We start from the raw sequence: 21,023 nt of genomic DNA on the forward strand, positions 1-21,023 counted from the left end.
CAACTGCAGGGAGACCACATCTTTTCAGATGAACATGGGAGGGCAGAAGGCTGCCTAATACTGAAGCACCCTCAGACATTAAACCATATGCAACAACTATTGCACGCATTCCTGGGGGAAGTTCTGCAGCAGACGGATTTGCATACGGTGATGTCATCCAAGCAGTGGGCCAAAGTTGGCTGGAACCCTCATCTGTATATGAAAAGAGAAAAGGGGCATGCAGGGCATGGCGGCCTTTTGCGGCGCTTGGATAACCCCAAGTTTGCATTAAACACCCCCACCCTCCTTCGGTGTGGGGCTCATGTTGGCCATGCCCAAGCCCCTGAAGCATTCAAGCTGATTTCTTGCAGCAGCTGGGCACTGTAACAGCTTCAGAGCTGCTCTACAAGACAAGTAAAAGGGTGTGGGCCCTGCAGCACCACCTGTAGTTTGCATACACACATATATAGGACAGCATCTCTTATATGCCCCAGGGTCAATAAAATAGTATCCTTGTCTAGGCTATCCATCCCCTCAGATAAGGTATTTGTCCATGCCGCTACAGCACTACACACCCAGGCCGACGCAATTGCCGGTCTGAGTAAGGTACCTGAATGTGTATAAATGGACTTCAGGGTAATCTCCTGTTTGCGGTCAGCACACTCTTTGAGGGTAGCCGTATCCTGGGACGGGAGGGCTACCTTCTTGGATAAGCGTGTTAATGCTTTGTCCACCCTAGGGGAGGATTCCCATCGTAACCTATCCGTTGATGGGAAAGGATACGCCATAAGAATCCTTTTGGAAATCTGCAGTCTTTTATCTGGAGATTCCCAAGCTTTTTCACATAACTCGTTCAGCTCGTGTGAGGGGGGAAAGGTTACCTCAGGCTTCTTTCCCTTGTACATATGTACCCTCTTGTCAGCGACAGGGGGTTCCTCTGTGATGTGCAAAACATCTTTTATTGCCATAATCATAAATCGAATGGATTTTGCCAATTTTGGCTGTAACTTTGCATCATCGTAATCGACACTGGAGTCAGAATCCGTGTCGGTATCTGTGTCAACAATCTGGGATAGTGGGCGCTTATGAGACCCTGACAGTCCCTGCAACATAGGATCAGGCATGGGTTTAAATCCTGACTGTCCCAAAGCTTCAGCCTTGTCTAATCTTTTGTGCAATGAGTTTACACTAGCATTTAAAACATTCCACATATCCATCCAATCAGCTGTCGGCGGAGACACCACATTCATTTGCTCCCGCTCCTCTCTAATATAGCCTTCTTCCTCAGACATGTCGACACACGTGTACCGACACACTACACACACAGGGAATGCTTTTTCTGAAGACAGTTTCCCCACAAGGCCCTTTGGAGAGACAGAGAGAGAGTATGTCAGCACACCCCCCAGCGCTATATAACCCAGGAATAAAACAGTAACTTAATGTTTGCCCAGTAGTGCTGCTGTATGTAATTTGCGAATTATGTGCCCCCCCCCCCTCTTTTCAACCCTCTTGTCTAACGTGGTATAAGCAGGGTAGAGTCCGGGGAGCTTCCTCTCAGCGGTGCTGTGGAGAAAAAATGGCGCTGGTGAGTGCTGAGGGAGAAGCCCCGCCCCCTCGGAGGCGGGCTTCTGTCCCGCTTAAACTGTAAAATTGGTGGGGGCTTATACATATATAAAGTGCCCAGCTGTATATATGTTATATTTTTGCGAAAGAGGTTTATATTGCTGCCCAGGGCGCCCCCCCCTGCGCCCTGCACCCTTACAGTGACCGGAGTATGTGAGGTGTATGGGAGCAAAGGCGCACAGCTGCAGTGCTGTGCGTTACCTCAGTGAAGATCATGAAGTCTTCTGCCGCCTCTGAAGTCTTCTTTTCTTCTCATACTCACCCGGCTTCTATCTTCCGGCTCTGCGAGGGGGACGGCGGCGCGGCTCTGGGACGGACGGCGAGGGTGAGATCCTACGTACCAATCCCACTGGAGCTAATGGTGTCCAGTAGCCTAAGAAGCAGGACCTTGCAACTCAGATAGTAGGACTGCTTCTCTCCCCTCAGTCCCTCGATGAGGGAGTCTGTTGCCAGCAGTGCTCCCTGAAAATTAAAAACCTAACAAAATACTTTCTGTCAGAAAGCTCAGGAGAGCTCCTGAAAAGCACCCAGTCTCCACTGGGTACAGTATCAAACTGAGGTCTGGAGGAGGGGCATAGAGGGAGGAGCCAGTGCACACCCAGAACTAAAGTCTTTCTTAAAGTGCCCATGTCTCCTGCGGAGCCCGTCTATCCCCATGGTCCTTACGGAGTCCCCAGCATCCTCTAGGACGTTAGAGAAAATAGGATTTTAATACCTACCGGTAAATCCTTTTCTCTTAGTCCGTAGAGGATGCTGGGCACCCGTCCCAGTGCGTACTGTGTCTGCAGTTATTAAATGGCCCTTAACTCCAGAACATTTATGTGGAGATGAAAACATCCAAGGAAGACTTGACCATCTTCCTTGGATGTTTTCCCTCTGTGTGACTGCTCTCCAGCCTCGGAGGGTTGCATCCGTGGTCCCTAGGATCCCGTCCTGGATCCCGAACCATCGCCCCTCTAGGTGGTGAGAACTGTGCAGCCACCAATGGAGTGAGATTCTGGTCTTGGAAGACAGGATTATCCTCCGGTGCATGTGTAGGTGGGATCCGGACCACTTGTCCAACAGGTCCCACTGGAACACTCTGGCATGGAACCTGCCAAACTGAATGGCCTCGTAGGCCGCAACCATCTTCCCCAGCAACTGAATGCATTGATGGATTAACACTCTTGCTGGTTCCAGAATTTGTTTGACCAGACTCTGGATCTCCAGAGCCTTTCCACTAGAAGAAAACCTCTTCTGTGTCCAGTATCACTCCCAAAAACAACAACCGCGTCATTGGGACCTACTGCGATTTTGGCAAGTTTAGGAGCCAACCATGTTGTTGAAGAACTGTCAGGGAGAGTAGATGTTTTGCACCAACTGGTCCCTGGATCTCGCCTTTATCAGGAGATCATCCAAGTACGGGATAATTGTGACTCCTTGCTTGCGAAGGAGGACCATCATTTCCGCCATCACCCTGGTGAAAATCCTCGGAGCCGTGGACAGACCAAACGGCAACGTCTGAAATTGGTAATGACAATCCTGAATTGCAAACCTCAGGTAGCTTGATGCAGTGGCTAAATAGGAACATATAAGTAGGCATCCTTTATGTCTACCAAAACCATGAAATCTCCTTTATCCCCCGGACTGGAGATCACTACCCTGAGAGATTCCATCTTGAAATTGAATTTCTTTAGGTAGAAATTAAGGGATTTCAGATTTAAGATTGGTCTGACTGAGCCGTCCGGCTTCTGGACCACGAAGAGGCTTGAATAAAAACCTTCTCCCTGCTGACTAAGGCTGATTTGAACAATCGGTGAGGGGGAACGTCTTGAAACCCCAGTTTGTACCCTTGGGACACTATTTGTAAAACCCACGAGTCCAGGTCCGAATGAATCTAGAACTGACTGAAGAGTTTTAGACGTGCCCCCCACTGGTGCGGGCTCCTGCAAGAGAGCCCCAGCGTCATGCAGTGGATTTGGCAGAAGCAGAGGACGATCTCTGCTCCTGCGATCTTGAAGAGGCTACAGACCTCTTCCCTCTTTTCCTTCCTCTACCTGCAAAGAAAGGGGAATCTTAACTTCTTGCATATCTATTGGGCCGAAATGACTGCGTCAGATAATGATGCGTCTTCATCCGTTGAGAGGGAACATAGGGCAAGAAGGATGACTTACCTGCGGGAGCTGCCGAGATCAAATTAACTAGGCCGTCGCCAAACAAGGCTTCACCTTCATAGGGAAGAGACTCCCTTTCTTCTTGGAGTCAGCATCAGCATTCCCTTGGTGAATCCACAATGCCCTCCTATCCGAGACTGCCATGAAATTGGCCCGTGAGCACTTGTGCCCGGTGTAGGATTTTTAAATATGTGTAGTTTACTGTATGCAAGGGTTTAAAACCTTTTAGGAACTGAGATCTAAGGTGTATTACATGTAGTTTAAAAAAAACAAAAAAGGTTTATTTTATGGCAGTAGTTTCCAAACTGGGGTTCTTGCACTGGTAGCATAGTTTGGTGGTCCAGGACCAATTAAAATTATTTATACTTTATTAAATTGGCAAAACCATTCCCTCACAACATAACTGAACCTGAGGATGACATGCTATAAACACAATTTACTTAATTTTATATTTTTTTCTGAATTTCTCAATAAAAAAAACTTTGGCCTAGGGGTGCCGTGAAACAAATTTTGATACTCTAGGGCAGGGGTGTCAAACCCATGGGCCGCATGCTGCCCCCAATGCATCCTTTTGTGGCCCACAGGCCGGGGTCCGGCAGGGGTCCTTTTGTGGCCCGATCACCTTGCTTAGAGCGAGGGCAGGAGAGTGCAGCCAGAGTCTTTGCTTTCTATGTGCGGCACCATCTTCCCGAAGAGATCACCGGGAAGATAGTGCCTCTTCCACTGGCTACAGCACAGGTATACTGGGGTGGGGTAGCAAACTGGGGGCCCCAATGGGCCCCTCCAGCAGTCCCTCTACCAAAACACGTCTTTTGGTGGTTTTGCGGTGTTGTTATAACTACATGGTGACGATACTGTAGCACAGAGATTTTCAACCATTTACAACTCACGTCACACAGAACAAGATTTAAATATTGACAAGGCACACTGAAATATAATGGTGATGCATGGTGCAGTATCGTGTCCTAGGATGTCATGTCGCAGCTTCTCCATAGGTAACGCCTGAACAGGCCCGGTGACAGGGGGGACAAAGGGGACACTTGTTCAGGGCTCCAAGTATTAAGAACAGAAATAATGGGGCCACAGTGCCAATATTGCTTTTTAAAGTGTATCCACCAACTGCTCAATTTAAGCAGGAAAACAATTAACAGGCCAACTAAACCCTCCCCCCTCCTTTTACCCCATCACTTTGTCCAGTCCCTGTGGTCCATACTGTATTGCCATTATTATGCATGTTGCTGTGCTGGCCCTTTTCTGAATGTCCCTGCCACCGCCACCGAAGAGCTGGATAGCCCAGTATGAAAACCACCTGCTGGCCTCACTGACGGTCCGAGTCAAAGGCTCCATTTTTTTTAAAGATCCCTCTGCCAAGTTAAGGGGGGTTGAGGGGGCCCCAGAGATATCAGTGCACTGGGCCCCGAGATTTCTGTTGCTGGCCCTGACCCTCAGGGGCGTATCTACCCCTTGGCCAGGATGGCACTTGCCAGGGGCACCATCCAGCTGTGCCAACCGTGGCTAAGGGATAGAGTTCTGCAGTCTCGAAAGGGCGCTATGGCAATCAGCGTGGGACTGACCAATTAGACGGTGAGGGAAGGATACTGAAATTGTCCCAACCCTGTTACAGTTTGAAACGCCCCTCAACTGCTGTCCACTGCTTCACTCCTAGCTCTGCTCCTTTGAAATTATTAATCCCTACCCCCCGGTAGGCGGAGTTCTCCAGGCCCATACTCAGGAGTCACCACTGCTGTACATTATGTGCCGGTTGTAGAGGCAGAGCGGGGAACATCAGAGAACGCCACAAATTACACAGTGGGCAAGGAGATGGCTGGAGACAGCTGCACAGCCATGCCTTGCAAGTTCGAGAGAGCTGTTGAATTTCAGCACTTCAAGTCAGAGCCTGCCCCCTGCTGCCCAAGCAGTCCGTGACAGTTAGTGTCGAGGAGGGGGGGATTTGTGCATGTGTGCTATCAGTGTGTGTGTGTGGGGGGGGGTGGAGGATGTGTGTGACTGTGAGGGAGCTGTCAGTGTCAGTGGGGAGAGGAGCAGGAGGGAGTTGTCAGTGTGTGGAAGTGATGAGAGTTGTCAGTACTGGGGAAATGTGTGTGTGTGTGTGTGTGTGTGTACTAGATTTAGGAGTGTGTGTTTGTAAGAGGTTTCAGTTGGGGAATTAGAGTTCATACAGTAATTAAATGTTTTCATATTGAGAACTACATCTCCCAGCATATACAGTGTGCTGGGGATGCTAACAAGCTTTATTTAAAAGTTTAAAAAACATTGCTTTTATGACTGCAATGGTTAAAAAGGGAGAGCTATAAATCAATTTATCAGTGAATGATCGCAGTTTGAGCTGTTACATTTTACTGAACCACCTATCCCTCCACACTCACTACCTGTCCTCAGGATACATTTACCATCCCGGCAGACGGTATACCGGCGGTCATTTGACCGATGTTGGAATCCTGACACCACTTGGGAGACTGGTGCCGGCACACAGACAGCCAACATCCCGAAGGCGAGTATTGGAGGGAGGGTTAGGACCGGGGGAGCGGGTGTTAGGGAAGGCACTAGGAGGGGGGGGGGTTAGTCCTAGCAGCCACCCCCTGAGGGTTAGCCCTATCCGCCACCCCCCCCAGAGGGTTAGGATTAGGTATCATGTGACTGCTGGAATCCCGAGCGCCGGATGCCATACCCAACCCCCTTTACTTTTTCAGGCATTTCTATCTCTCCTCTCTCTATGGTGTTCCGATTGCCCACTTTCCCTTGTGCTTTTCTCTCTCTCTCCTTTGTTTAGAGCATCAGTTTCTGTAGTCCACTTTATCCTTATTTTTTCCAGTGTTTCACTATCTCTCTGATGTAATGAGGATGTATGGTCTAGAGCAGTGGTTCTCAAACTCGGTCCTCAGGACCCCACACAGTGCATGTTTTGCAGGTAACCCAGCAAGTGCACAGGTGTATTAATTACTCACTGACACATTTTAAAAGGTCCACAGGTGGAGCTAATTATTTTACTTGTGATTCTGTGAGGAGACCTGCAAAACATGCACTGTGTGGGGTCCTGAGGACCGAGTTTGAGAACCTGTGGTCTAGAGGGATCAGTAATGCATTGTACTGTATAGAGGTGTCAGGGATGTAGCGTAGGGTATAGAGGCGTCAGGGATGTAGCGTAGGTTATAGAGGCATCAGGAATGTAGCGTAGGGAATAGAGGCATCAGGGATGTAGCGTAGGGTATAGAGGCGTCAGGGATGTAGCATAGGGAATAGAGGCGTCAGGGATGTAGCGTAGGGAATAGAGGCATCAGGGATTTAGCTTAGGGAATATAGGCATCAGGGATGTACTAGCAGGTATATAGAGGTCAGTGTACTGTATAGAGGGGTCAGTAATGCAGTGATGGTTATAGAAAGGTCAGTGATGTAGTGTAGGGTATAGAGGGGTCAGTTATGTAGTGTGGGGTAAAGAGGGGTCAGTAAAGATACTAAGCTGAAGTACTTAGAACACTTCTTGAATTAAGACACAACCTGCAAGAAAAAGTATGCAATATGGGTGAAAAGGCAAATGTCAGAGGTCTGATACAAGTAACCAGCTCCACACCTTGCACCACATAGCGTTATGTTAAACTGGGATATGTTCTTTTTTGGTGTGTGTGTATGTGTGTGGGGGGGGGGGGGTGCCAAAGGAAATTTTTGCCATTGGCTCCTTTGGTCTAGAACCAGCCCTGATCACAAAATATTTTTGTCTAAGCAGACTGGACATTGATCAGCGTTGGCTCATTCTCAGCCCCCCGCCCAGCCTCTGCTGCCAGCAGACTGCTATTAGCTAGTTAACCTTCTGCCTTCCCTATCTATGACACAGACTGCTGCTAATGCTACCAGACTGTTCCCAGTGGCTTCACACCAACAGTGAATCCCAGCCGATGATGTAGGGCAGCGTGTGGGGGAGGGGGTCAGTTGCTGTGGCTCCAACATGGTAACCGCCAATGGACTGCAATGCTTTATCGAAAGGGGGGGCGCCAGTCCCTTACTTTGCCAGGGGCGCTTGGACCCCTAGCTACACCTCTGTTGACCCTAACCGATACACCTAAACTAACCATAATTCCTGCAGTAAAAATCCATGTTTCTATGTATATAGGGGGTCATTCCGAGTTGATCGCATGCTGCCGTTGTTCGCTGCGTAGCAATCAGTTGAAAAAAATGGCTAATCTGTGCATGCGCATGCTCCGTAATGTGCATGCGCATCGTACGGGTACAAAGTCCATTGTGGTTTTGCACTAGTTCTAGCGATTATTCCAATCACAGAACAGGCCACAAGGAGATTGACAGAAAGAGGGCGTTTCTGGGTGGCAACTGACCGTTTTCAGGGAGTGCTTGGAAAAATGCAGGCGTGGCAGAAGAAATGCAGACGTGGCTGGGCATTCGCTGGATGGGTGTGTGACATCAAAAGCCGTCCCTCGGTTGTTAGAATCAACGCACACGAAGTGTAACTACAGTGCTGGTCTTATTTTGAAACGATTTTGCAGGCGCTCTGCTGCTCAAGTGTTCGCACTTCTCCAAAGTGAATATACACTCTCCAGTGGGCAGCGACAATGCGTTTGCATGGCTGCTAAAAACTGCTAGCGAGCAATCAACTCAGAATGACCCCCATAGTGTATTGCAAGAAAATATCTGTAAATCCAATGGTACCGTAAGTGCGGTATATACTCGCACTTCTTTGCGGGGTGAGAACATCTCCCCTAAGTGAAGTCAGCCCTATGAATAGAGTTTGTGTGATCCCTGTGCAGCAGTCACAGAAAGGGTTCATCTCTGCAGTTTGTCACTCAAATTACATTGCTGCATTTTTTTCTAGAAGTGGATCTGAGAGCTGTTACCCGCAGACCAGCTACAATAATTATCCTGGGTACTCACTAGACCAGTGGTTCTCAAACTGCACCCTGGGGTGCCTCAGGACACTTGCAGGGGTGCCTTGGATTGGTGGTCCAGGACCAATTCAAAATATTTATAGTTAGTGTTATAGGCAAAACCAGTGCTGTTGGCTGGCAATCATAACATATGTGCACAAGCAGAAGCAAATCCTGTCCCCTACCAAAGGGCCAGTGCTAGGGTGTTTGGCGCCTCCCTGCAAACTATTAATTTGGGCCCTCTCTCCAATACTTAATAAAGGGACAGTGCGCTCCTTAAAAAAAGAAGGTGTGGTATCACAAGGAAGGGGCATGGCCACACAATAGCACCCCAAATCAAAATACGCCACACAGTAGCACTATCTTATTGTCATTACACCGCATGTAATAATAATAATAATAATACCCACAGTCGCAGTGCCCTTTATACACATAACCACCATATCAGTGCAGCTTACACACATAATGCCAACAGTAGCAGTGCCCCTTCTACACATGCCCACGGTGGCAATCCTTTACATGGCAAATATCAACCTGGTTTTGCCATGTAAAGGATTGCCACTTTAAAAACAAACAATCAAACAAAAACAAAAAAAACAACAGGAAAAAACACAAAATCTCTCACTTTCTGATTCTCACACCCTATTACATTCCTCTCTATATATTTAAATGTTTCTATTACTGTATGTTCCCTCTTCCCTTCTCCAAACTATACACATCAACATTTTTTAGTATTTCCAGGTAAGTTTTGTGATGTAGGCCATGCACAATTTTAGTTGCCCTAATGTATTTACAGCCTTCTGGAGATATGGCTTCTGGAACTGAACACAGGATTCTAAATGTGGCTGTACCAAGGACCTATACAGTGGCATTACAGGTTGAGTATCCCTTATCCAAAATGCTTGGGACCAGAGGAATTTTGGATATCGGATTTTTCTGTATTTTGGAATAATTGCATACCATAACGAGATATTATGGTGATGGGACCTAAATCTAAGCACAGAAGGCATTTATGTTTCATATACACCTTATACACAAAGCCTGAAGGTCATTTTAGCCAATATTTTTTATAACTTTGTGCATTAAACAAAGTGTGTGTACATTCACAGAATTCATTTATGTTTCATATACACCTTATACACACAGTCTGAAGTTCATTTAATACAATATTTTTAATAACTTTGAGTATTAAACAAAGTTTGTGTACACTGAGCCATCAAAACACAAAGGTTTCACTATCTCAGTCTCACTCAAAAAAGTCCGTATTTCGGAATATTCCGTATTTCGGAATATTTGGATATGGGATACTCAACCTGTATTACTTTTTTCTGCTACTGGTTCTTTAACCTATGCAAACAAGCATCTGACTTGCCTTTCCTATTGCTTTGTTACATTGCTTACCTGAAATAGTAATACTTAGATAGCTTTCCTCTTGCCATTATAATGCCCTTAATATTATAGTTAGCCTTTGCATTTTTGAGACGTGTATGATTTTGCATTTTTTGGCATTAAATGTTGCCATGTTCTTGACCATTCCTCTAGTCCAGGGGCGGAACTGCCAGAGACAACGGAGTCAGTTGCCGCCGGGCTCCAGCCCTAAAGGGGCTTCCTCCATTGCCCCCCGGCTGTTACGTGCCCTTCCTACTAAATAGACAAAGGCGCTACCAGCAGGGTCTCGCAGTTTGTACATTCCATGCCGTAACACCCTTCTTTCCACCTTCACAATGAAGCTATTGGTACTTTGCAAAAAAAAAAATTATTAGCATTGCAACTCAGCAGATCAATGCAGTGTGCAGCCACACACTCCATATATCTGCTCAGCCACAAAGCTGATTATTTCTTCACAAAGTACAAGGTGAGCTCCAAATAGAATTCTCTAGCTTAGATTATACCTTTCTATGCAAGGGTAAATAGCTCAATTGTTTGACTGCAATGCCACAGGAAATGGTTTGGATCCAAGACAGTGTGACTGAATAATAAAGAAACCTTAAGATGAGTTCATGAATGTTGTATAAGTATTAGTGAGAGAAGGGGTCAGGAGCATGCTAGGCTGCAAAAAATAAGGTAGGCTGCAAGTGAAAGTAATGATCTCCTATATATTTTCCCAGATCTGTCACTCTGTGTGGCTAACTCTGGGGGAAGTCACAGCAATGGGCGGAGACGGCAACTGCAGGACGATACACCAGTGCCAGCAGCAGACCGTAACAAAGTGACAGATCAGGGAGAATATATAGGAGGTAGGGAGGTGGCCATGGTACATGGCTGGCCAAGGGACACTAGCTCATGTACCCCTTTACCACTGAGGCTGGCCACCAAGGATGGACCTGTCACCAGTGCACATGCAATAACCTCTTCTGCTGCCCTCTTTGCAACTCAGATTGCCCAGTGCTCCCCTTCGCTAACAGTCCACAAAGTTTCCCCATCTCACGATCTGCCTCCTCACCCCCACTTTCATCTCTACAGCACACGCGCATATCATACAAGATCCCATCATGCGTACGTAGGTCTGAAATGCAAGAGGGAGGTTGGGGGGAGATTGGCATGCGCCAGCAACACCACACAGCTCACTATGACCACAGTGGAGAGGCGCTGCAACAGGACAATACACCAACCTCGGAGCAAGGAACTGCGTCGGTCAGGAGGAGAACTATTTCAATAGCATAAAAAGGTTAATGCGTCCCACCCTATGGACACCAGACTCATCAAGTCACTGTTGCCAGAGTCTCATACAATGACTCTGAACCTCTAAGCACACTATTTGACTGTCCACACCCTGCTGTGCCTATTACCCATCTCCTCCACCACCCTCAACACTGACCCACACATCATTCACCCACAAAGATACAATAAAGGTAGTTTGGATAAATTAGCTAAATGAAATGGATTTAACCAATTTATCTAAATGACCATTTTTGGATGTTTTCCAGTGTTTGTGAACAAATGGTCAATTGTAATTTGCTGCCACATATTAGCATAATTTTGTTTCAACTAGAAAAAAAAATTGGACAGATAATCTAAGTGTGGATCCAGTTTAAAGGTCCGTATTCACGGCCCGATTTTGGGGAGAGATGTGTGCTGAGCGAACTGCTCAGCACACATCTCTCCCCCCGCTCAGCACAGCGTGATGTGTGCTGAGCGTACGGGGGGTGGGGGGGGGGCGCTCATTTCACCCCCTGTGTAGGGCATTCTGTGTGTATCCAGCTTAACAGGTGTGAGCATCATACAACTACTGACTTGCGAGTAACTATACAGCAGCTCCATACCTTGTGACTTGAAGAAACACCAGTTAACCCCGGGAATGCTGCAGTCAAAGCAACAATTCCTCTTCTTCAATTACCATTTTAATAATAGGGTAAAGAAAATGAAGTGGATTTTAGAAAGAAAATAATACTGTCAATATACTATTAAAACAAATTAAAATGGTAAAAGTTATTGTACTTTAAGTAAAAATAAAAGAGACAAAATATCAATCCCAGTTTTGGATTACTTTAATTAACAAAAAAAATGCATATAGCAGAGGATAGTTTCAATCTGCCTACCTCTGGGTTATGGGCCCAGCATGCTTCCATTGCAGTACTCTGCTGCACATGTAAGTGCAAGAGATCCTGAAGCACTCACTCATCATGGGAAAGTACCAATGTGTTTCTTCGTTGGTTGATGGAAGAAACATCTTACAAAAACTCTCCAGATTATTGACTTTTTAAAGTTTTTCTAGGAAACGTTTTAGATGAATGCTTATTAGCCTTTGTCAGTATGGACTTTTGCAAAGTGTCTCTGTGGCGCAATCGGTTAGTGTGTTTGGCTATTAACCAAAAGGTTGGTGGTTCAATCCCACCCAGGGACGTAATTAACCTTGTGATCAGATTTTGGTGATATTTAAGTAGACAAGTCAAAATTTCAAACCTCCTCTTATGGTGTAGGGTACATGGCCTTCTCTGATGTAATCAGAGTTAGATTTGATTCAGTGATTTTATAAAAAACAGCTAGGAAGCACAATTTAGCAGTGGGTTGCAGAGAAAAAAAATATGCTGGCAGAAAAATCCAATCGAGTGATTAAACAGCTCTTCATTTTCTGGCTTTATTTTTATGCTAACAAATTTGTTCTCTGAAAAGTGTCCACAAAGCCAAGTCTCTGATTAACACCTTTGTAAGGATGGTTTTTCACCTATTACTAAATTAAACTTGCTTCATTGGAAAGGCAGCAAGATGCATCCTCATTTCAATGTCTACTGAAATAATACAAGTTGACACCAGGAAACATTAACGCCACTGCATCCTTGCTGCTTTCTCATGTGGAAGTCTGTTTAATGTGAAAACAAATGTGTGTGTTTTTTTCAACCTGGAAGCCCAACATCGATTAAGATCGATCTTAAATAGACCCCTGGGTTTTAAGGATAACCATGGTTGAGTCCAATGGTTAATTCACATTGACCGAAGTTCTAATTAAGTCACCTGTGCTCAAGCATGATATCCTTAAAATCTGGATTGCAATGACAGCATTTTGGAACTATGCCTAAGGGTTTAATTTTTACATTTATCCACTGACAATAAATCTACCTACAATATCCCTGTAACTGTTATGATTACAGTATTTCACTAAATAATTTAATTTGCTGAACCTTCTGTAAAAAGAAATATTAAGCTGCTGTAATTCCCAGATGCAGCAAATTTGTTAGCTAGTGGGCAAAACCATGTGCACTGCAGGGATGGGGGGGGGGGCAGATATAACATTTGCAGAGAGATTTAGGTGGGTTATATTGTTTGTGTGCAGGGTAAATACTGGCTGTTTTGTTTTTACACTGCAATTTAGATTTCAGTTTGAACACACCGCACCAAAATCTAACTCTCTCTGCACATATTATACACCCCCCCCCCTGCAGTGTACATGGTTTTAGCTAATAAATTTGCTGCTGTGATCAGATCTGAGTTAAGCCCTATGTATTTGGCACTGGCAAAGGGTTAGAGGCCTTGCTGTAGAGCTCACACCTTTCTTATCATGCATTGTAATATTTCCTATGTCCTGATGTTGTGCTCTCTGCTCCATCCAAGTAAACAGCAATGTAGCATGGCTATCAAAGAGCGTGAAGATTGCAGATTTCCTGGGATTAATGCTAAGGAATGCTATTCCAGAGGCTGCTGCTTTAATTCAAGTGTCACTGGGGTTAAATGGTGTTTTTACCTTAAAAACACAGGTAGAGTATATAGTACAGTGGTAAAGTGGGAGCATGTAGTGCTATTGATTACAGATTTGATGGAGCTTAAACATGGATAAGGTCCATGGCTCTAAGAGTTTATCTTGTGTATCCTTTATTCTTAGTCATGGTCAGATAAGATTAGAAAATACCATTTAAGTGGAAATTTCCTGTTAGCTGTTTTTCAGTTTGCTCAACTGTCTGATTAACTGGTCCTAAAAAAAGGACCAAAGGAGCTAAATTGCCCTGTGATCTAGCTAAATTGCCCCAGTTAAAAAAAAAAAAAAACTAAGCTGCTGTAATTCCTGGATGTTTCCTTACTGCATCAACAGGAAGTGACAAGAAACAATGTAATGTGGAACCGTACAGCAGAAGGGATTGCGGCTACCCCACAATAAGTGCAGCGGAATGTAAGAAGAGGCATATACAGTGTGGTGTGGCTGTAGATGAGCTTAGTGGTTTCTGTTAGAGTTCTTCTACTTCTAACTACTCGTACATAAATGAGTAAGCCGCCGATTTATTAAACCTGGTGAAATGATAATTTGCATGGTGATAAAGTACCAGCCAATCAGCTCCTAATTGCCATGTCACAGGCTGGGTTTGAAAAATGACAGTTAGGAGCTGACTGGCTGGTACTTTATCACCTTGCACTTTATCAGTTCACCAGGCTTAATAGATCTGCCCCAATGTTTCAAAATGGAATGCATCAAGAGAACGGTGTTGGTAGTATAAAACTACCTACAGCACCTGGTATTCCCAGGTGGTCTCACATCCAAGAACAAACCAGGCCTAAAATCAGGTGATATTGGGCATATACAGTGTGGTGTGGCTGTAGATGAGCTTAGTGGTTTCTGTTAGAGTTCTTCTACTTCTAACTACTCGTACATAAATGAGTAAGCAGCCGATTTATTAAACCTGGTGAAATGATAATTTGCATGGTGATAAAGTACCAGCCAATCAGCTCCTAATTGCCATGTCACAGGCTGGGTTTGAAAAATGACAGTTAGGAGCTGACTGGCTGGTACTTTATCACCTTGCACTTTATCAGTTCACCAGGCTTAATAGATCTGCCCCAATGTTTCAAAATGGAATGCATCAAGAGAACGGTGTTAGTATTGTAAAAATACACACAGCTCCTGGTATTTCCTTGTGGTCTCCCATCCAAGTACTAAAACCAGGACCAACACTGCTCAGCTTCCATGATCAGGAGAGATTGGGCAAATCCAGTGTGCTGTGGCTGTAGATGAGCTGGTGGTTTCTGTTACAGCTCTTCTACTTCTAACTTCTGGTACATAAAAGAATACATGTAAAAATTAAATGTACCAAGAAAATGGTGTTGGTAGTTTAAAAACACCTAAAGAATCTGATACTACCAAGCAGTCTCCCATCCATGTATTAACAAAGTCCAATACTGCTTTGCTACAAAAATCAAATGAGATTGGGCATATCCAGTGTGGTGTGGCTTTAGCTAAGCTTTGTGGTTTCTGTTAGAGCTCTTCTACTTCTAACTACTGGTACATTAATGAATATGTATAAGGTTGTAGTTTATCCAATATGCCTTTACTACCTTACCTTTCAACCCCCCCTCCCTCCCCTCTTCTCCTTATAGCTTCCTTAGTTCTCTCCTCCTCGTGTGTGCGTTATTTGTTTTCTCATACGTCCTAGAGGATGCTGGGGTCACATTAAGAACCATGGGGTATAGACGGGATCCGCAGGAGACATGGGCACTTTAAGACTTTCAAAGGGTGTGAACTGTCTCCTCCCTCTATGCCCCTCCTCCAGACTCCAGTTTTAGTATTGTGCGCAGTGATACTGGATGCACTACAGGGGAGCTCTACTGAGTTTCTCTGAAAAGACTTGTTAGTTTTTTTTATTTTCAGGGAGGCTGCTGGCAACAGTCTCCCTGCTTCGTGGGACTTAGGGGAGAGAAGTATGACCAACTTCTAGTGAGTTCAATGGCTCTGCTTCAGGCTGACAGGACACCATTAGCTCCTGAGGGTGCTGATCGCTGGGTACGCCTAGATGCACACTCCCGCAGCCTGCCGTCACCCCCTTACAGAGCCAGAAGACAGGTGAGTAGCAGAAGAACAGAAGACTTCTTCTTCAGTGACGGCATTCTGAGGTACCGAGCAGCGAGCGGAACGCTGCGCGCCATGCTCCCACACAAACACAGGCACTGCAGGGTGCAGGGCACGGGGGGGGGCACCCTGGGCAGCATAAATTCCTCACAAAAGGCTGGAAAAAGTGGACATTAGTGCCTGGGCACTGTCCTTACCCCGCTAGCGTAATTAATTATTTCTGAGCGGGACAGATACGCGCCATTACAGCGGCGGGGCTTCTTCCTCACCTCACCAGAACATCTTTAGAGCATTACAAGTCTATCACTATAGAGTTTATTATTTCCCAGACTGTGTACTTTTGGCGCTGGATTGTGAGCTGAAAAATCCTCTGTGTCCCTCTGACAGATTTACTGACGGTCTGTCCCCCATAAGCCGGTGTGTCTGTGGGTACTTGGTATATGTGTGTCAACATGTCGGTGGCTGAATGTTTTTCCCAAGAGGAAACTATATTAGGAATGCAGACATATGATGGTGGCCCTGTTGGCACCACCAATAACTGACTGGGTAAATGTTTCAGTAATATCAGAGTAAGGTTGGATAAATCTGTGTCCCAGACACAGACGTAGAGAATAGATGTGATATTCATGGCTATGTTTCTTTTCCCTCAGGCCCCGCTGGGTCGCAAAAATGTTATTTTGCCCAGTTACTACACACTGATACTGACACGGATACTGATACTTATGTCGACCATAATGTTTCCTGATTAGATCCAATATTGGCAAGGAGCATTCAGTACATGATTGTGGATATTAAGGACATATTAAAATCACTGAAGACCCTGCTGTTCCTGACAAAGGGGTCTATATGTATGTATATATAGATATATAATGAAAGCTGATGTAACGTTCCTCCATCTCTGTTTGAGAAAGTCTGGGCCAGCTCGACAAGATGGTTTCAAATCCCCAAAAGGATTCTGGTTGTTTATTCATTTCCCGCCGCGGACAGAATAAAGTGGGAGTCACCCCCTGTTCTGCACGGGGCCCTGTCACAAATCCAGCGGATCGTATGCAGGAAGCTACATTATTTCTAGTTATGTAACCACGGGTACATTACTTAGACCTGCCATTACATGTGCATGGGTGAGTAGTAATATTCAAGAATTGGTCGAATACCTTGTCATCCGATATAGATACCCTGGAGAGATGGGATACTCCTTACGTTGTATCATATCAAGGACACTGCAGCATACTTACGTGAGACTGCAAGGGATATAGGACTCTTGAGTTCACGGGCCAATTTCATGGCAGTGTCGGATAGGAGGGCATTGTGGATTCACCAAGAGAATGCTGATGCTGACTCCAAGAAGAAAGGGAGTCTCTTCCCTATGAAGGTGAAGCCTTGTTTGGTGACTGCCTAGTTAATTTGATCTCGGCAGCTCCCGCAGGTAAGTCAACCTTCTTGCCCTATGTTCCCTCCCAACGGATGAAGACGCATCATTATCTGATGCAGTCATTTCGGCCCAATAGATATGCAAGAAGTTAAGATTCCCCTTTCTTTGCAGGTAGAGGAAGGAGAAGAGAGAAGAGGTCTGCATCCTCTTCAAGATCGCAGGAGCAGAGATCATCCTCTGCTTCTGCCAAATCCACTGCATGACGCTGGGGCTCTCTTGCAGGAGCCCGCACCAGTGGGGGCACGTCTAAAACTCTTCAGTCAGTTCTGGATTCATTCGGACATGGACTCGTGTGTTTTACAAATAGTGTCCCAAGGGTACAAACTGGGGTTTCAAGATGTTCCCCCTCACCGATTGTTCAAACATTAAGTTACTGTGCTGTTCCTGGGTTATATAGCGCTGGGGTATGTGCTGGCATACTCTCTCTCTGTCTCTCCAAAGGGCCTTGTGGGGGAAATGTCTTCAGTAAAAGTATTCCCTGTGTGTGTGGTGTGTCGGTACGCGTGTGTCGACATGTCTGAGGAAGAAGGCTATATTAGAGAGGAGCGGGAGCAAATGAACGTGGTGTCTCCGCCGACACCTGATTGGATGGATATGTGGAATGTTTTAAATGCTAGTGTAAACTCATTGCACAAAAGATTAGACAAGGCAGAAGCTTTGGGACAGTCAGGGTCTCAACCAATGCCTAATCCTATGTCGCAGGGACTGTCAGGGTCTCATAAGCGCCCACTATCCAGATGTTGACACAGATACCGACACGGATTCTGACTCCAGTGTCGATTACGATGATGCAAAGTTACAGCCAAAATTGGCAAAATACATTTGATATATGATTATGGCAATAAAAGATGTTTTGCACATCACAGAGGAGCCCCCTATCCCTGACAAGAGGGTACATATGTACAAGGGAAAGAAGCCTGAGGTAACCTTTCCCCCCTCACACGAGCTGAACGAGTTATGTGAAAAAGCTTGGGAATCTCCTGCAGATTTCCAAAAGGATTCCCCTTTCCCATCAACGGATAGGTTACGATGGGAATCCTCCCCTTGGGTGGACAAAGCATTAACACGCTTATCCAAGAAGGTAGCCCTCCCGTCCCAGGATACGGCTACCCTCAAAGAGTCTGCTGACCGCAAACAGGAGATTACCCTGAAGTCCATTTATACACATTCAGGTACCTTACTCAGACAGGCAATTGCGTCGGCCTGGGTGTGTAGTGCTGTAGCGGCATGGACGGATACCCTAGATAAGGCTACTATTTTATTGCCCCTGGGGCATATAAGAGATGCTGTCCTATATATGTGTGTATGCAAACTACAGGTGGTGCTGCAGGGCTCACACCCTTTTACTTGTCTTGTAGAGCAACTCTGGAGCTGTTACTGGGTGCAGCTGCTGCAAGAAATCAGCTTGAATGCTTCAGGGGCTTGGGCATGGCCGACATGAGCCCCACACTGATGGGGGTGTATAAAGCGATCTAGGGGTCATCCAAGCGCAACCCCACAAAGGCCGCCATGCCCTGCGTGACCATTTTCTCTTTTCATATGCAGACGAGGGTTGCAGCCAACTATGCCCATTGCTTGGATGACATCACCGTATGCAAATCCGTCTGCTGCAGACCTTTCCCCAGGAATGCTTGTACTAGTTGTTGCATATGGTTTGATGTTTGAGGGTGCTTCAGTATTAGGCAGCCTTCCGCCCTCTCATGTTCACCTGAAAATATGTGGTCTCCCTGCAGTTCCCTTGTGCTTCCTCAGTTGAATCTCCTTAACTTGACGGGTGTGTGCCCGAGCAGCCGCCCTCCACAGCCCTATCCCAGCACATGCTTTTCTTGCGTATGAGATCTCTTGATCATGAAGATAGTTCTCACAGGGTGAGGTTCATCCATTACATTTTAAAGTAGGAAGGTACAAATTACATATTCAAATTACATATATGTGCTGGATTCAAATGTTTTCCCCCCTTCCTTTCTCAATTGTGCCCATCAGCAGCTATTCTAATGTTGCTGCCAATGGGTGTGACACATTCATTTCTTCTGTGGGGTACACTGGACTCCACAAGGATTCAGATTGGGGTGTAGAGTAGGATCTTGATCTGAGGCACCAACAGGCTCAAAGCTTTTGACTGTTCCCAAGATGCTCAGCGCCCCCTCCTCTATAACCTCGCTTCCATGAACAGGGAGCTCAGTTTGTAGTTGGTGCCTTCAGTAGCAGGCCACTTAAGAGGGGGCTGCCTCAGGCAGCCTATTCTTAGCTATTAATTTTGACAAGAAAAGAAGAACTTTTTTTTATAAGAATCTACAAGGGCTGCAGCAGGCTAGGTCTAATAGACATCTTTACTGCAGCTCCATCACTCCCAGCGGCGCAGTATACTCCCGCGCCCTGGTTGCTGGGTCACTGCAGCGGAGGCTCCGGTTTCTTCCTAAGGTAAGTCACACACACACCGCCCTCCGGGATCACGAGGCCGCTGATGAAAGGGAGGTAAGGGACTTCTGTGCCCACACTATACCGTGATCCAGCGTGGCTGTAGGGGGCGGGCCATGTGCGCACTGGCGTGGACACTGATTACTGGGCAGCTGCTCCACTAGCCACCAGGGACAGTTAAGGAGCACAGCTCTGGGGGGTTTTCTCTTATATTAACCCCATTTTGTACTACCCGCAGTGCATTGTGATAGGTAATAGAGCCTGATTCAGGTTGGATTGCAATCGCAATAAGCAGTCCAACTGCAAAAATTGCTAAGAGCATACGCATGCGCCTGCATTTTCTGCGGCACCCCGCAGTTAATGCGATCGCCTCTGACTGTCAATCGGTGCTGGGGGGGGGGGGGGTCAGCAACACTCCATTTCCAAGTCGGAGATGGAGCGGTGCGTGGGCAGGGCTTCAAAATGGGGTCGGCAACGGAGAAACAGGAGGCGTGGTCAGAGCGGTTGCATGACATCACATGCAGCAGCTGCGATCACAAAAATGGTGGCGGCTTCCTGCGCACACATACAGTCTGCACCAACAGGAGGCTAACCCATTTTTTATGATCACGCTGAACTGCACTGCGACTGCAATTTCAGCGTGGTCAAGAAGGGAGGCGGCATGCTGGGTGGCCCCAGCATGCGAACCAAAGGATTGCAAATTCTGTTACTTAGCAGAATTTGCAATCCTTACTGAATTAGGCCCATTGATTACAAAATTTATTTGTAAATATTTGAAGTTTTTCTTCAGGGACTAACACAAAAGATGCTTGGGGCTACTAACACATGGGTAAGCCACGTAAAGCTTCCCATGGGTCAGTGGCATCACAACGGGGTTGCGGCCCACACCCGAGTGTCACCCGCCAAGGGGGGTGACACCAAAGTGCCGGCTCCTCTTCAGTGACAGAATATGGGTGTTTCACTGTGACATTACGTGCAACACCCAGTTTCTGTCACTGTGCAGGAGCCAGCACCACTCACACACTAGTCCCCGGGTGCAGCACTCAACCCCCGGGATACCCGGAGCAACAAAATGGAGATTCAGGCCAACAGGCCACACCCCTACCTATGAGACCATGCCTCCATTTTACCATTGCGCTGCTTATCTGCGCGCACTGCATTACAATCTCCCTCGCTGCCTCTCTGGGTGTCACCAATGATAGTGACACCTTTGCCATGCTTGTAGCAGCTGGTCCTAAGATCTACGCCTCCAGCCC

General features: G+C 46.3%; 1 non-coding gene across 1 annotated transcript; it reads left to right on the forward strand.

The window, feature by feature from the left end:
- The first annotated feature begins 12,417 nt into the window (after positions 1-12,417).
- Positions 12,418-12,491, forward strand: TRNAN-AUU (transfer RNA asparagine (anticodon AUU)). Its single transcript has one exon. It is a non-coding gene; the product is annotated as a tRNA-Asn (tRNA).
- Positions 12,492-21,023: the final 8,532 nt, after the last annotated feature.

Source organism: Pseudophryne corroboree, unplaced genomic scaffold (genome assembly GCF_028390025.1).
Source record: "Pseudophryne corroboree isolate aPseCor3 unplaced genomic scaffold, aPseCor3.hap2 scaffold_192, whole genome shotgun sequence".
Lineage (NCBI taxonomy): Eukaryota > Metazoa > Chordata > Amphibia > Anura > Myobatrachidae > Pseudophryne > Pseudophryne corroboree.